Below are 17,259 nucleotides of genomic sequence, written 5' to 3' on the forward strand. Positions count from 1 at the left end.
CTAACCACAGAGAGTAAGAAAGCATGGGTTCCACAGAAACATATAGCAAGGAGATAAACTTAAAATAATCATATTTGCTGTGGGCATATAAAGCATGTAAATACATTTAATTTCACTCAAACAAGATTTTCTTTCAAATTTATAATTTACTCTATTTTCTACATATGGAAGTAAATCAAAATCGAAAGATGATAAAAGTAACAATTTTATTTAAAAAATACTTTTGTATTGCAAAGTAATCTGATCTTAGTAAGTTGTCTACAGAATTAAAACTTATGCTTTAAGCCCTCAAAAATGCTACCTTTTAAAATAAAAATATTAAACAACTTAGATTGAAACATTTATAAACATACACTACAAACAGAATATGTACTGAATTATAAACTTTTATCAATATCAACTGTGTCGTGTATTCATTAGTGTTCTGAGGTAAAATAGACTGTTTGTTAATAAATGTTCTCAATCTGCCATCTTTGGGGGGTGGATTTTGAATGTTTATATATAAGCTCATGAGTATACACACATCTGTGTTTTTTCGGTTGTATGTGTATGTATCTTTCCTGTCTTCCAGAAGTCAGAGTTTTAGTTATTACTTCTCATGGTTTGCATAGCTACCTGAACGATTTAATGCACCAACTCTACCATTTAATGCACCAATTCTAATCTTCAATAGGCTGAAAAAACTCTATTATGAATCTTGTAATAAGTGTGTAAAATTAAAAAAATAAATTGTGAATGAAACATCTGAGTATTTTACATGGGATACACCAAACTTAAGATATATGCAGTAAACACTGAAGACACTAGAAAAAGAGCTTAGTAATGATGTCAAATATACATTCGTGTGTCATCTCCACAGGAATGACAAAGAAGACATGAGGTTTGATGTGGTGCTCAAGGGGATAAGTTTCAATACAGAAAGGAAAAAAAAAATCTAGATTGGTACATTCTAAATAATTAGGGTCACCAAAAATCCTGTTTTTACCTATTGACACATTAAAAATAACAAAAATCTGTATCTAAGAGTCTTGAAGAATAACATAGACCTCTAACCATAGTGGAAGTTCATTATAAAAACAAAAATAAAACACAAACTCTTCTTGTCTGTATTTCTAATCCTCATCAAACAGTATATTTTCTAGAAATACTCTTTTATAAGTGGAATTGTGTCCCTCTAAGAGATATATTGAAGTCCTAACCCCTGGCACCTGTGAATGTGACCTTGTTTGGAAATATGGTTTATGAAATTAAGGTAGAATGAGTATGTTAGAATAGGCTGTAACCCAATATATTCAATGTCCTTCTAAGAGGAAAACACCCTGTGAACATCAGGATGCACGGGGGGAAAGCCATGCGACTACAGAGGCAAAGATGGGAGTGGTACAGCTGCAAACCAAGGGATGCCAGCAACTGATGGCCAACACCAGAAGCTAGGAAGAGGCAAGGAAAGATTCTACCATGAGTCTCAGAGGGAGCTTGACCTTACTGACACCTTGATACTAGACTTTTAGCCTCCAGAACTGTGAAAGAATAAATTATTATTATTTTAAGCCACCTAGACTGTGGTATTTTGTTAAAGACGCCCTAGGATATACAATCTTCGGACTATTTCTACCTGAAATCTCACATTTAAAGGAACATTAAAAATCGCTTCCATACTCCAGGGTTCGAATAGTTTATCACCTTGAAGTTACTCTCCCCATCCTCCCTTCTGAATGTCAGAGTCCTCATACACCATGCTGGAACTCATTTGTTGCCCTTGAGAATGTACTTTTTGTAGTGATAAGGATGGATACAAAGACTTCTAGAATCCTCAATCCATTCTCTTCTTCCTTCACAGTAACAGACTGCACAATTTTAGCTAGGCTTGTGGCCACCCCAAATAAAGATTACATTTCTCTGCTCCTCTAGGAGGTAAACTTTGCAAGGGACTAAGTTCTAACATGTTGTATGACACTTTCCCAGAACTTTATTTAAAACGTGGTTGGAGCCTAACTTTGACTCCTTTCTTCCCCACACCTTCCTCCAATCTGCTGCCTGGAATGGAGATGTGATGGTTAAAACGTGAACCGCCATCTTGGAACATAAGAATGAGGCACACACTCTAGAGACTGGCTGAGAAATGAGCTAAAGGAACGAGGATTTTCAAACAAACCTGTTTACATGTTTATTAATCATGTTTATTATCATTAACACCAAGATAATGGTGAATTTTGGTGCTGGCTGCTAAAATATTATACGTAGGAAGGATTAAATTCAAATTAAGTTATATGCTTCTGACCTTAAGTAATTTTAACTATTCTGTCTTGTTGTTTAACTGAATTTATTCCAATCGTAATAAAACTACCAAATCATTCTTGATCATCTGAAAATATTTTACTGGTTCTGTGGAAGTTTCCCTTATTACTAAAACTAACAAACATTATGAAAAAAATAAACTTCTATTGATGAGTACAGTAATATTCAACATAAGCAGGAGAACAAGAAGCGATTCCGGTATATGATCCTTCTCCATCAAGATCAAAGTCCCACTTTTTTCCTTCAATAAACTGTAGCGACTCTAAAAAACACTCCTGATCCACAATCTTTATTTTTATTGCTCACAGCACCTTTATAGCTTGTAAAATGTCTGCTGAGAAGAGGTACAATTATATGGGTTTATGAAATATAGATTTCAATTATTTTAAATTCCAAGGAGGACAAGCTTATATTTTAATGCAACTACCGATGGGGGTAATTAAGCATCGATTAAGAAACTTGCTCACCATTTCTAAAATGTATATAATGCCACATTGCAATTTATGTATCGTTTATGTTGTACCAGTTTCTTTCAGTCAGAAATAAAACCCACACTTTAATATCAATATATAAAAATCAATATGTAAACATCTAAATGAAAAGATTTCTAAAATATTTAGTGTATTCTGACCTTTTCTATAAAAGCTTAAACAAAATTTGGGAGAAAATCTATCAATATAAATGTAATGCCTATGCATTTTTTCATGCTTCTCATTCTGCATAGATGAAAAGAATATATAATATTAAATTGTTATTATTAATTATTATTACAATAATCTGTTATATGAGATGTACAAAGGCTATAAACTCTTTGAAGACAGATGCAATATATTAATCATTATTTTGTATCTGATGAGCTGTATAGCACAGTGCTTTGCAAGAAAGTTTTTTTTTTTACATTTATAAATATCTTTTATTGCATGCATTTAGTTTCACATTTTTTAGGTAATTCAATTTTTCTGTGGAAAGCTTAAAGGAAATTTGAACAAAGTGAATAATTTAACTTTTACTAATAGGTGACTGCCCATTTCACAGGGGACTTCTCACTGAATTCTGCCATTTCTTAACTGATGGGACTCAACAGTGCTCTCTTGGTAAGTGGCCCATCTGTACTCATTTGCTGGTAGCCAAGGAGGGGGCGTGGTTTCCAGTCACGTGGTGAGGTGGCCTGTAGCTCCTTGAGGGCAGAGACCATGCCTTTCTAAAGTCTGGTGTATAGTAGGTGCCCCATAAAGTGAATGGGTGTGACTGAGATAACTGATTCGCCACGCCTCTGGAAGACACTGAGTGTTTGTAGGAACTGGCAAAGAATGGGGACCCCTGAGATCCCAGAGAGGGATAAGAGGACCCTTGTCCGGGAGGTTCCACATTGCAGAACCTTTGAGCAAGTATCTGCATTTCTCACTGGTTCTGCACACACAGGAACTTAGCTGAGTTGTTAAGAATTAGGAGTGACCCGGATTCTAATCTGGTCTCCATCTTTTGGTTAACCGTGTACCCAGGGACAGATGACTCTCCCTCTCTAACTCTTAGCTACTTCATCTTTCACATGGGGTAATAATACTGCCCTTGAAGGCTAGTAAGAACCAAATGAGTTATTTAATAATCTTAATTGCCATAAAACAATTATAACTTGTATTCAGAAAATAACCCTCAATTCAGAAAAGTTCCCATGTTCAATAAATGATCAGCTGTATTTTTATATACCATATGAAAACAGAAAATTGGAATAAGTATATTTAAAAATATCTTTCAGTAACAACAAAAAATCATACAGTAAACAAATTCTAAATAATCAGAATACTCTATTCTCCAAACATTCTGATTTTTGGAGTTTTTACTATACATGGTTCCAGTTAGGAAGTATTTTTGTCTCAGTGAGACTTTCCTTTATATTTACGGTTGAGTCAAGCTATCTATAACGAGTATAATATTCCTCATAACTTTCATCTTGAAAGACGGACTTGATTTTAAAAGAACTAGTTTGGATAGATGCATAAAAATCATTTGTATTTCTCTTCATGAAGCCTTCACTGAATGCCTCGCAACTTCCATTTGTCAATCGATTTTACAATCAGGCAATGTATACAAGACAATGCTTAAACCATCAAGTTTCATTGATTTCACAAAGCTGTTTATCAGACAGAATTGAAAAATCTTTTTCACCAGCCAAAACAAGTTTAACAAAATCCAGCCCCCTTTGCCAACACTATTATAAAGTCTTAAACTATAAGCTTACAATAATCAAGCTTCAGAAATCCCAAATTACATGTACTCCCTAGAGTTTTCATTTCAACTGTAACTCCAGGAGTAAAGCTATATGTGAGGCCTTAATAAAATCACCAATTATTCTATTTGGTATTGATTCCATCACAAATGCAGCTATAGTTGCAAACATGGGCTTTTTAGTCTTAAGATTTACATCCAACAGTGAGTGAACTACATGATCCTCATTCAGTAAAAAATTAAGACTATAATTAGGAGTTTGTAGCAATATAAAAACGTTGGTTAACAAAATTATTCATTTTTTCATGGGGCAAATATATTAGAAGCACAAAGAAGAAACATTAGCAATATCCATATTAATACTAAAAATCAATTATTGCCTCCATGCTTAAGGCTGTGGAAACCAGCACTCCATTTGCTTACTCAAGATGAAAAGAGGGAAAAATAATTAAATCAAAATATTGTCTGACTTTCAAATCAAAGGCCTATGTGAGATATTAAGAAATGAATAATTATTTATCTAGCATCTACCATTGACCTAGTAGCATGAAAAAAATGTATATTGATTAAAATGCCCAAGGTCTTTTGTAAGAAAGACCATGAAGTTGTACATGGCATATAGTAAGGAAAGCAGCAAGCAGTATATGAAAGTTATGTATATATTGTGTATGCACCATTCAGGGACTGTCTGCATAAAAAATATTTGGTAACCTGATAAAAGTTCTCTAATTTTTAAAATCTGATTTAACACTAAGTACTTTCTCTTTCAGAAATGTTACCATAATAAATATGCTTTAGTTTAATGTACATTGTTGGGCATTTAAAAATCATTAAAAAATATAAAATAATTAAAGAGAATATCAGAAGTAGCATACATTTTCAGTGACTACTGAGTGCTATTATAGTTACACAAAGAAGTTTTGCAGCTCTATGTTCAACATATATACTGAAATGAAATAGCCAAATTTGCTACTTCCTCTACTATCGCCATTTAATCCAAGCCACCAAGGCTATATCTACCCTGGACTTTGAAAGCAGCCTCTTAACTAACTTATTACTTTCCCTACTTGCCCCTGTTAATTCTTTGCACAGAGGCCAGAGTGATCTTTTTAAAAACATGAATCATTCACATCACTCCATCACTGAAAACAACCCTTGGCTTCTAATCAGATTTATTATAAAATCCAAACTTTTTACCATAGACTGTAAGAACATATATTCAGATCTTTGCTCAAATGTCACTCTTTCAGAAAAGCCTTCTCTGACTATCTTATCTAAAATAGATACCAGGTTCCCATTCATCATACTCTGTCTTCTTTGCCTTCTTTATTTTTGTTTTACTGCTATCTGAAATTATATTATACACTTGCTTGTTTTCTTGTTTATTATATGTCTCTACATTAGAATGCAAGCTCCATCGTCAGAGGCCCTTTCTCTGCTCAACACCTAAAGAGAAGACACATAGCAGACTCTCAGTCAATACCTATTGAATAAATAAAATGGACCTTGGAGAAATAATGAAGCCAGTATCAAATGCTGGTCCTTCTATTTTTAAGAGCTGAATGAACTTGAGCAAGTCACTTCGTTACTTGGAGTTATGTGGAATGAGCACTGGGCAAGGGCAGTGAAGGTCAGGATGCCATTGCTCCAACATTTTCTAGCTGTGTAAATTGGGACAATTATTTTCTTCTCATTGCATCCAATTTTCTCTTTTCTTTATGTTTCCTTTTCAGCTCGAAAATTCTGTGATTGAATTTATTTCTAAAATACTTATTTAAAACCTCCTCTACACTGCTGGGAATGTAAATTGGTACAGCCACTATGGAGAACAGTATGGAGGTTCCTTAAGAAACTAAAAACAGAGTTAACATATGAACTAGCAATCTCAGTCCTTGGCATATAGCCAGAGAAAAAAATGGTCTGAAAGGATACAGGCACCCCAATGTCCACTGCAGTACTGTTTTCAATAGTCAAGACATGGAAGCAACCTAAATGTCCATTGACAGAATGACTGGATAAAGAAGATGTGTTACATATATACAATGGAATATTACTCAGTCATTAAAAATGAAATAATGCCATTTGCAGCAACATAGATGGACCTGGAGATGATCATACTAAATGAAGTCAGATAGAGAAAGACAAATATCATATGACATCACTTATATGTGGAATCTAAGAAAAAAGTGATGCAAATGAACTTATTTACAAAACAGAAACAGACTCACAGACTTAGAGAACAAACATAGTTATTGGGGGGAAGGGTGGGGGACGAGGGATGGATTGGGAGTTTGTGATTGACATGTACACACTGCTATATTTAAAATAGCTAAACAACAAGGACCTACTGTATAGCACAGAGAATGCTGCTCAATATTCTATAATAACCTAAATGGGAAAAGAATTTGAAAAAGAATAGATACATGTATATGTATAACTGAATCATTTTGCTGTACACCTGAAGCTAACACAACATTGCTAATCAACTGTGCTCCAATATAAAATAAAAATTTTTTAAAATGATAAAAAAATAAAATAAAACCTACTCTACACTAAGTAATGAGTTGCATTCAATGGGTGCTTTTGAGGAGGTCACACTGTGGCAACATCATATAAATTATAAAGTTAAACACTTATCAAATTATCCAGCAATCCCATTTATAAGTACACCCCTGGATAAATGAAAATGATGTTCACATAAAAATGTGTACATGAATGTTTATCGGAACTCCACTCAAATTCACCAAAAATTGGAAACAATCCAAATGTCCTTCAATGGCTGAATGCTAACAAACTATGGTATATCTATTTCATGAATATCTAGTCAGCAATAAAAATGAACAGATGATTGCTATATCAACATGGAAAATTCCCAAAGGCATTATGCTGACTGAAAGAAGCAGGCTCAAAAGGCTACATACTATAAGATTCCTTTGGAATGACATTTTGGAGAAAGACAAAACTACAAAGGATGGAGAACAAATCAGTGGTTGCCAGAAGATGGGTATCTGAGAGAGAGGGTTTGACTGAAAGATCATGAGGGGAATTTAGGAGATGGCAGAATTCTTCTGCATACTGACTGTGGTGGTGATTACATAGTATACATGGCTTAAAACTCAGAGAACTGTACACCAAAAAAAGTCAGTTTTACTGTATGTAAATTAAAACACACACACACTCAAGTTGGCTTGTATGTTTAACAGAGTTAAAAATGCCCCTTTATATAAATCATAAAACATTCTTAATATATTTGTTCTTAGGCATTTTATGCTTGTCATCTTTGAATAATTTTAGTTACATTTTTGAATTGCTTATTATTATTACATATTTTTAAAACACTTGATGACTCTGGTATTTTTTTCTTCCCCCCTCAAAACTTGGCTACATTGCTAAATCCTTGTAATTTCTAATTAGTTTTCTTCATTGAGGTTCTTGATTTATCTAGTCTTCAATCATGTTATTTTATTTTGTTTTTTTGACTGGTACTACTTAGACTTTCTAGGATAATTATTTTCAATTAATAAGCATAGTTGTCAATTCTATCTCTGTTCTGATCTTTACAGAAATGTTTTCCTTGGCTCGGCATATATTTTGTTATATGTTCCAGGGTCTGGCTTTACCAGGTTTTTGTTTCAGATTTGAATGTTCAATGTTTCTGTTTTTTGCTATCAATTAATGCTAATTAAATTTGCACTAATTTTGAAATTATTAATGAGTTCCAAATACTGAACCATTCTTATATTCCTGGAATGAACCATACTTAGTAATCATGTATTATAACATTAATATACTTCTAGATTTATTGTTTTTATTTGTACTGTTATTTTAATATTAAAAATATCTATCAATGATTTAGAAATATTTGTACCAGATGTCATCGCACACAAAGTGATAAATAATGGAAGTGGGTTTATATTTTATAAAATTTGTACTCTATATAATTAACTCGAAAAGTATTAAAGAAAAAAATTAACATCAAGTAGGAAATTTGGTTTATAATTTACATTACATAAAACTGTAACTAAAATATTTTCAATCTAAAAACCAGTATCTTTTTTTAAAAAAATAAGTGACCCTATAGTGTATTCTCTGAATCTTTATCTTCTACCACTCTTTTATTGACTCCCAAAGTGACAAAACAGGAATCTGCTGAAATCAACTAAATCACTTTCTAAAGGATTCTTGAGCCAAATGAAAAGGGCATTTGGCATCATAGACCTTCACTAATAGAGTTGTAGCTAGGGAAGACATAGGCATTCTATAATACAGGCTGATGAAAGGCAAGTCCATAGACTATATATACTGCTATGTGCTGCTCCATCTAAAATTTAATCGAGCTGTATTTTACCTCTGTTATTTACTTACAACAGTCCCTAAATGCCCTCAAAGATGCTTAAACTGCTAAATTATATTGCAAAGGGAAAAAAGCTCATCATTGAAGACTACCAAAAAATGATAGATGTAAATATCGCACATGATTATCTCCTGTTCATCAATGATATGTTTTGTGAGTGGTCTACTCTAAACTAGTCTTCCCAATATAATAGATTATACTTGTATTGTTTATTTAGTATTTCAAAGTTAAGCTTAGTAAAATTAAAATAATTTAAAATTATTTTAAATGCATTATATGGGTCATCAAAAACTGACTTGTAACTGCTTGAATATAAATTTTAGTTCCTGTTCTTTATTGTTTTTCTGACTTAACATATTTTATACTTTTCTTAAATTATATCTCAAAAAATTTCTATGTTGAAAGCTGAAAAACATAATAGAAAGACTTTACAGATTTAAAAATTACATTTCTGTCATCTATTCCTAGATGAAATAATATTCCCCTTACCACTATCTTGTCCTAATTCCCTCCCTGCCCTTTTTGTCATTCTTCACACCCCCTTCCCTTTCCCCACACAGAGTCCTTCTTATTTACTTTGTAGTATTTCCTTTTCTGTGGAAGTGCTAGGTCCTTAACTTTAATGTAGGTACTGGACTTGACAAGCAATTAAAGCAAACAATTTCCACTCATCAAGACTTGCCAAATTAGTCATCTGCCATCTGCCCCATCATCTGGTTCTCCTTGAGGTCTTGCTGTGAATCTGGATGCACTCGCTCAGATTAAGAGGGACAGTGCCAAACTCCAACCTGGTAAAATGCCAGTGGGAGCTAAGTACGTAAACATTAGCGACCATCTTTCTTCCCTAGATTATCATGCTTTCAACCACCACTTTGCATGTAATAAAGACCAGTCTGTTTGTAATGGCTTATCACTGTGAGACCTTTACCATTCACTGTAATTAAAGTGGCAGTCTGTGGGATTTTTTTTCCACTTAGAAGTATTTTTAAAAAGGTGGACATCACTTGTGAGAAACAATTTTCTGGGAGGGCTGTAACAGTAGTAAATGATATTACTAATATACCCAGTAGCAATTACATCTGAAGAAACACCACACCTTACAAATATTTTATTCAGTCAGCCAGATTTATGCATATCTCTGCCTAGGTCCTCATTCACTTGTCAAAGAGGGCAAAGAGTATTGTTCTGACACAGACAAGATAGACATATTTTTGATAACTAAAATATATTCCATTTAAGCCTGATGACTTAATTACTCTATGATTGAACATGTAGGTTTTTAATTTTTTTCTTACATTTTATTTATTTCAGGTATTTGTTACCATAGTTTTGAGATATTACCCAGACATTACACTACTAATGTTACTAGCAACTTCCCTACTCATTCCATGATCTCATGGGTTAGTTAACAGGGCATCAGATACTACATGGACAGTCATTTAATTTGGAATGTTTTCCCATTAAAGTTTCACTAATCTTTGGATTTAAAGATCTGATATCCTTTGGGATCCTATTTTCATTTCCTTTGGATAATTTACCCCAAAGTAGGATTGCTGGATCACATGGTAGTTTTACTTTTAAGTTTTTGAGACATTTCCATATTGTTTTCTGAAACACAGAGTCTTGGTTACCAGGGTCTCAGGGGTGAGAGAAATGGGAAGATGTTGATAAAATGATACAAATCTCCAGTTATAAAATGAATAAATTCTGGGGATCTAATGTAAAGCATGATGAATATAGGTAACAATATTCTATTACATACTTGACAGTTCCTAAGAGAATAGACCTTCAATGTTCTCACCACAAAAAAATTATAATCATGTGATGTGACGGTGGTGCTAGCTAACATTATAGTGGTAATCACTTTGCAATATATAAGTGTATAAAAGTCACACATTGTACACCTTAAATTTATCCAATATTATATGCTATTATATCTCAATAGAGTTGGAAAAATAAAATAAAAGTTTTTAAAAAGATCTGATATCCTATTTGGAGGCTTTATTATAATGAAGCAGCAGTTAAAAATCTTTAATAAGAAATTGAATGTAAAAGGTCAACTTTCTAATGGAATATGCATCATTCAATATAACATCTAAAAACCAAGGTGATGTTTAACAACTTTTTTATTATTATTGGACATAACTTTAGAAATGTCTCTTACATTTAAGAGAAATACTTAAAAATATATATAAGGAGGCTTCCCTGGTGGTGCAGTGGTTAAGAATCCACCTGCCAATGCAGGGGACACGGATTCGAGCCCTGGTCCAGGAAGATCCCACATGTCATGGAGCAACTAAGCCCATGTGCCACAACTACTGAGCCTGCACTCTAGAGCCCGCGTGCCACAACTACTGAAGCTTGTGCACCTAGAGCCTGTGCTCTGCAACAAGAGAAGCCACTGCAATGAGAAGCCCGCACACCACAACAAAGAGTAGCCCCTGCTTGCTGCAACTAGAGAAAGCCCACGCACAGCAACGAAGACCCAACACCGCCAAAAATTAAATAAATAAAATAAATAAATTTATTTAAAAAAAAAATATATATATAAGGATACAATATTTACTACATAGTGGTAACATATTTGAACGTTTCCTTGTTATGGTTTTGTCAAAAGTTTTAGGTAATGATAACAAAGGAATAAATGCCAAAATGTGTTACAAGTTCCTTAGTTTACTTTACCTAAGACAATTCATTAATACAGGTATCAAAACAACACATTCAACACTAAGCCATAGGAGTTCTATAGCATCAGGTTCAATTTTAAAAGTAAAGAATAATCTATGATCTCCTTTGATAATATAAAATAGGCTGGTAACAAGAAATAAAGACTTGAATTAAAGGTTTAAAATCATTTAATACTTGCATTGTCATTTTAGTTCAATGTGAATTTTTGAGAGCCTGTGCAAATAAACATAATTGCTCTATATTATAAAAATAAAAGTATTTATATTCGTATCTGGCAAGGTTCATATGTACAAAAAAATTATCTAGAAGATAAATTAAAAATTTAAACGGAATTACTTACTGTTTACTTAGAGATACAGGTGGAATGGGAATAAATACTACTATTTTTAATCCTATCACAGCACAAATTTGATAAATTTTTAAAATTTGAAGAATGCCTTTTCTGAACATGATTCATTTTTAATTCCTGACACAAAAATAATATGTATTTTAGGGTAAGTTTTACAAACAAGTATCTTTTATTACAGACTTCAGATTTCTACTGACACTTTCTGTCAGGATAAAATAGAATAGATTCTCTGTTACATTCTTTGCAAATGTTCAGTTTTCAAATGTATTTGCCACCTGACTAGACCTTGTAAACAAAACAATGCAAATCAAATAATAACTATAGAATTTGATTTTTAAATGCATTACTTTTTTGAGGGACAGTCTCATGTAATTGTATAATTTTTATTGTTATGATTTCAAAAAGATAAAATCCCTCAATAAAATCAATTATTTTTCAAAGATACTTTTTAAGAATATATGGGAGCATGTATATGCTTATGTGTATAAACATATTCATGGGAAGGAAATAAAATATTGTAAAAATGTTTCCTCTCTGATTAGAAGATTCCTATTTTCCTTTATTGTTTACCTGTAATTTCTAAATTTATAAATTCTATAAAGCATTTTTGTATGTAAAAAGTGAATTTCATTTCAGGAAGTATATATATATATATTAAATTTTTAAAAAGATAAGATATTTACTGTATGCTTTGCCATTTCTTTTATGGGAATGTGTATACTAATTCCAGTTACTATTAACACTTTTGATAATCTTGGAATTTTATAAAACATTAGCATTTTATATTAAAACTTTATCTTGATTTTAATATAAACTATTGAGAAATTTTATATTAAATCATCTGAAAGTAGAAAAATATATTATTCTAAAGTTAGAATGTAAGAGTTACCTGAAAAAAACAAAAATAGAGCTACCATGTGATCCAGCAATCCCATTCCTGGGCATATATCCAGAGAAAACCATAATTTGAAAAGATACATGCACCCTAATGTTCATTGCAGCACTATTTACAATAGCCAGCACATGGAAGCAACCTGTGTCCATCAACAGAGGAATGGATAAAGAAGATGTGGTACATATATACAATAGAATATTATTCAACCATAAAAAAGAATGAAATAGTGCCATTTGCATCAGCTTGGATGGACCTAGAGGTTCTCACACTGAGTGAAGTAAGTCAGACAGAGAAAGACAAATATCATATTGCTTATATGTGGAATCTAAAGAAAAGGCTACAAATGAACTTATCTACAAAACTGAATTAATGTTACAGATGTAGAAAATAAACATGGTTATCAGGGGTTAGGTAGGGGGGGAGGGATAAATTGGAAAATTCGGATTGACTCATACACACTACTATACATAAAATAGATAACTAATAAGGACCTACTGTGTAGCACAGGAAATTCTACTCAATACTCTGTAATGGCCTATATGGGAAAAGAATCTAAAAAAGAGTGGATACATGTATATGTATAACAGATTCACTTTGCTGTACACCTGAAACTAATACAACATTTTAAATCAATTATACCCCATAAAAATTGTTTTAAAAAAGAAAGAAAACAAACTTATGATTACCAAGGGGGAAGGAAGGGGAGGAGGGATAAATTGGGAGATTGGGATTGACATATACACACTACTATATATAAAATAGGTAACTAATAAGAACCTACTGTATAGCTCAGGGAACTCTACTCATTACTGTGTAATGACCTATATGGGAAAAGAATCTAAAAAAGAGTGAATATATGTATGCATATAACTGATTCACTGTGATGTACAGCAGAAACTAACATAACATTGTAAATTAACTTTATGCGAATAAAAATTAATTTTAAAAAAAGAATTACCTAGTGATCTATAAAGGAAAGTCCAATGGTAAACCAGTTTTCCACCTGAGTTGAACAGGAAATATGATTGTGTGTGTGTATGAGTGTGCATGTGTATGTATGTGTATATAGCTATATCTACATGTGTGTTTATATACATTTTATATATATATATACACACACATATATATTCATTCTAGTTTCTATATATGCTCTAGGTTTTCTAGTTCATAACATTTGATATTATACATAATTGTGTAATATTGCTTCTGATACTTTATCTCTTCTAATATTATTCTTAAAATCATCATAATCATCATCACTTTTTTTACAGAAGAGGAAACTAAGACCCAGAAAGTTAAATAATATACCCAGAAAATTAACTAGTGGAAGAGGTAGGAGTCAAAATCAGTTCCAATTTCATAAGTAGTTATCATTCAGAAGCATAGTACTAGTTAGTTGATGTCTACAAATACTTGTTTCAATTATTTGTATTTAGCATTAGTATGTTATAATCAAACAAAAATGTACAATAAATAAGCTGAAATGTTTATATGCGGAGGACACATTATCTTCTATAAATTTAGAATGACAGAGTTATACCATTACTAGTTATGCATTATACTAGAAGTCCATGGTAGGTGCTATAGGTGATAGCCTACATGAACTTACTTGAAAGTCTTCTCTAACACTTTTAATACCAAATCTTTTATTTTCTTTTAACTAGAAAGGGTTAGAAGGCTTTTCCACTTCCACCCTCTAACTTCCTTCAACACCAGCTTCTTATCTCAATAAATGGTTCTGCTTTCACCCAGTTACTGGGGTAAAAATCTAGTCAGCTGACCCCTTTCTTGTCTTAAACCACTAACGAAGTCACACACACACACACACACAAACACACACATACACACACATCTTCAGGTCAGCTCTACCTGCAGAATGCCTGTGGGCTCCACTTGACACTCTATCAGCCCCACCTGACTGACTGTCTCTACTTCATGAAAGGCGGTCTCTATCTGAATATTGCAATAGGCTCTCATTTGATGCCCCTGCCTTTCTCCTTGTCTCCTTAGATCTAGTTTATTGTATATCATATATAAAATATTTTTATATTTTTAACCCTTAAATCAGATCATTTATCTCCTGTGTTCAAAGATCTCCAATAGTTTCTCATGTCAATCAGAAACGTCCTTATTCTGACCTATAAGGCCTTGATGCAATTTGAACCCCTGCCATTTTTCTGATATTGTCTTTCATGATGTTTGACTTCCTCACTAAGATCTGACTAGGACTATCTTACTTGTCTTTGAACATTTATATAAAATGTTCTAAATACTTGTTATCAATTTATTAATTTATCCTGTGGTGCAGCAACAGATCGGCATTGGTCTACATATAGCACTTTGAGTAGCACTGTTCTAAATCATTACACTTCATATCACTTATCTCCACCCGCCATGTTATATCTTTATCTAGAATGTAAGCTCTGTGAGGGCAAGGGCTCTATTTTGTTCACTGCTATATTATATTTATAGCATTTACAAGTGTTTGACCCACAGTAGGCACCCAATAAATATTTAATGATTGGATGAACGGATGAATGGATAAGTGGTTGTTGAAGTGTTAGAATTTGTCCCGAATTCCCAGCTTACATGTAACCTACATGTTCTTTTTAATGACCACAAAGATCTTTAGAGATCATCAAGTCCAGTTTATACATATAGATGAGAAAACAGAGACTGATAAGTCAAAGTGCTCAACAAAGATCAAACAGTTAATCGGGAACAGAAATAGAATAGGACTCTCCATTCACAGGCTATGTGCAAATGGCACATTCCCTCATGTTACATAGAAGCCTTCATGAAACTGTCTAGCTTTATGGAAAGGATTCCCAAGCATAATGCTCTGTGGCCAGTAAGAAAACTATAGCATGAAACTTGGCATGGGAACTTAATAACATCTGGCTAAACAGTCGATTATATAATTGGACAGTAGATCCTGAGAAATATCTTTTTTTTTTTTTTTCCAAGTTCTGGTTAAATGGAGTTAAATGTAGCTACTTAAAAAGAAAATCTGCTTTTTAAAAGAGTCTGGTTCTCCCCCTGGTTCTCCAATGGCCCAAGGGCCTAGCCCATATGTGCTTCCTAGTGTGTCCCCACTAGGGGGCCCCATTCCTGCTGCCTTTCCATAAAGGAGGTCTGATGGAAGCCTGCAGTTTCATGTAGCTTCACATCATCCTGGCATCTTGATATTATTGCTTGAGTTAGCTCTGGCCAATATCTCCAGCTTTCAGCCTAAAAATTTAGCTGAGGTAAAGAAATTATTATTCATTCAAGTGCCAGTTATATTTTTAGACTAGGCTCCTTAATGACCATTAATGCACACCATGTCTGTTAGTTATCCTGAACAGTCACGGACTGGGAACTGTTTTGCTCTTTCTTATTCAATTCTCTGCCTTCTGTTGCTCCCTGTTTTCAACCTCAACATTAAATAAATAGCCAACACACGAGTGCCAAAAATTGTTGACAAGAGAACTCTAGAAGCATATGGTGCTAAGTACAAAAAAACAATTCTTAGCTAAGTAATGATTCTTCGTTTGAAAATATGCACTATTCCTTCTTCTTTTTGAAAAGTCAGCATGCTTGAGGGCCAAGTGTTGCCTGGGGACTTAACTTGCATAAAGCACTGTGTTGGCTCTGAAGCAGTGAAATTCCACAGCAATGCCAGCAACACTTAAACTTCTCAAGGACCCCTACGTTATTTATCTCTGAACAGCTAGGGGGCTTTTTGCAGAGAGGTCCCTAACTACTGCAGGCATTCACTCTATTTAATGTTTTTTAATTAACGTCGCACAAACACCAATTCTGTGTGTGCAGTGAAGTCTGTGAACTTCCCCAGATTTGCTTTCTCAGTAGTTTTGGAATTGCAGCTGCAGAATAGTGCCAGACTTCCCTTCTACACCCCAACTCTCCCTCAAAACCTGAGGATCCCTAGTCAAGAGGACATTGGTTAAAATAGGATAAAACTAATACAGGTACAGGATTAAGGGAAGGGATATCTGGGAAAAAAAATTAGTTGGTACAGAAAGCCCCATCTGTTGTTGTTTGCACACTTTTAAAACAATAATTATAATATAATTATGATATAACTGGATTTTTCCACAATACAATATGTGGAATTAGACAACAACCTAGAGTCATTTAAGAGTTAGAGATAAGATGATCTGTAAGGTCACTGCCAGTTCTAAAATTCTGTGTTCAAAATCATCTAGAGAGCCTCTAAATAGCACTCAGCCATGGGACATCAAATGAGAATTATTATTCCTAAAGCACACAGGATAAAACTCAAATAATGCAGTTCAGAGATTAAAATAAATGAAGAATCCACAAACTACTCTCTAACTTCCACAGTACACAACTCTAAAAATCTCTGTAAACACCTGAGAAAGAAAGAAAAGAAGCATCTTCTCAAGCAGAATTAAATAAATTGGGGATTATGCACTGAAAATCTCC

At 33.3% G+C, this 17,259-nt stretch overlaps 1 protein-coding gene across 8 annotated transcripts in view; it reads right to left on the reverse strand.

Moving 5' to 3' along the window:
- ERBB4 (erb-b2 receptor tyrosine kinase 4) overlaps positions 1-17,259 on the reverse strand; it is a 1,132,189-nt gene that overhangs the window by 699,663 nt on the left and 415,267 nt on the right. The gene's annotated exons all lie outside the window — the stretch shown is intronic.

Source organism: Kogia breviceps, chromosome 2 (genome assembly GCF_026419965.1).
Source record: "Kogia breviceps isolate mKogBre1 chromosome 2, mKogBre1 haplotype 1, whole genome shotgun sequence".
Classification (NCBI taxonomy): Eukaryota; Metazoa; Chordata; class Mammalia; order Artiodactyla; family Physeteridae; genus Kogia; species Kogia breviceps.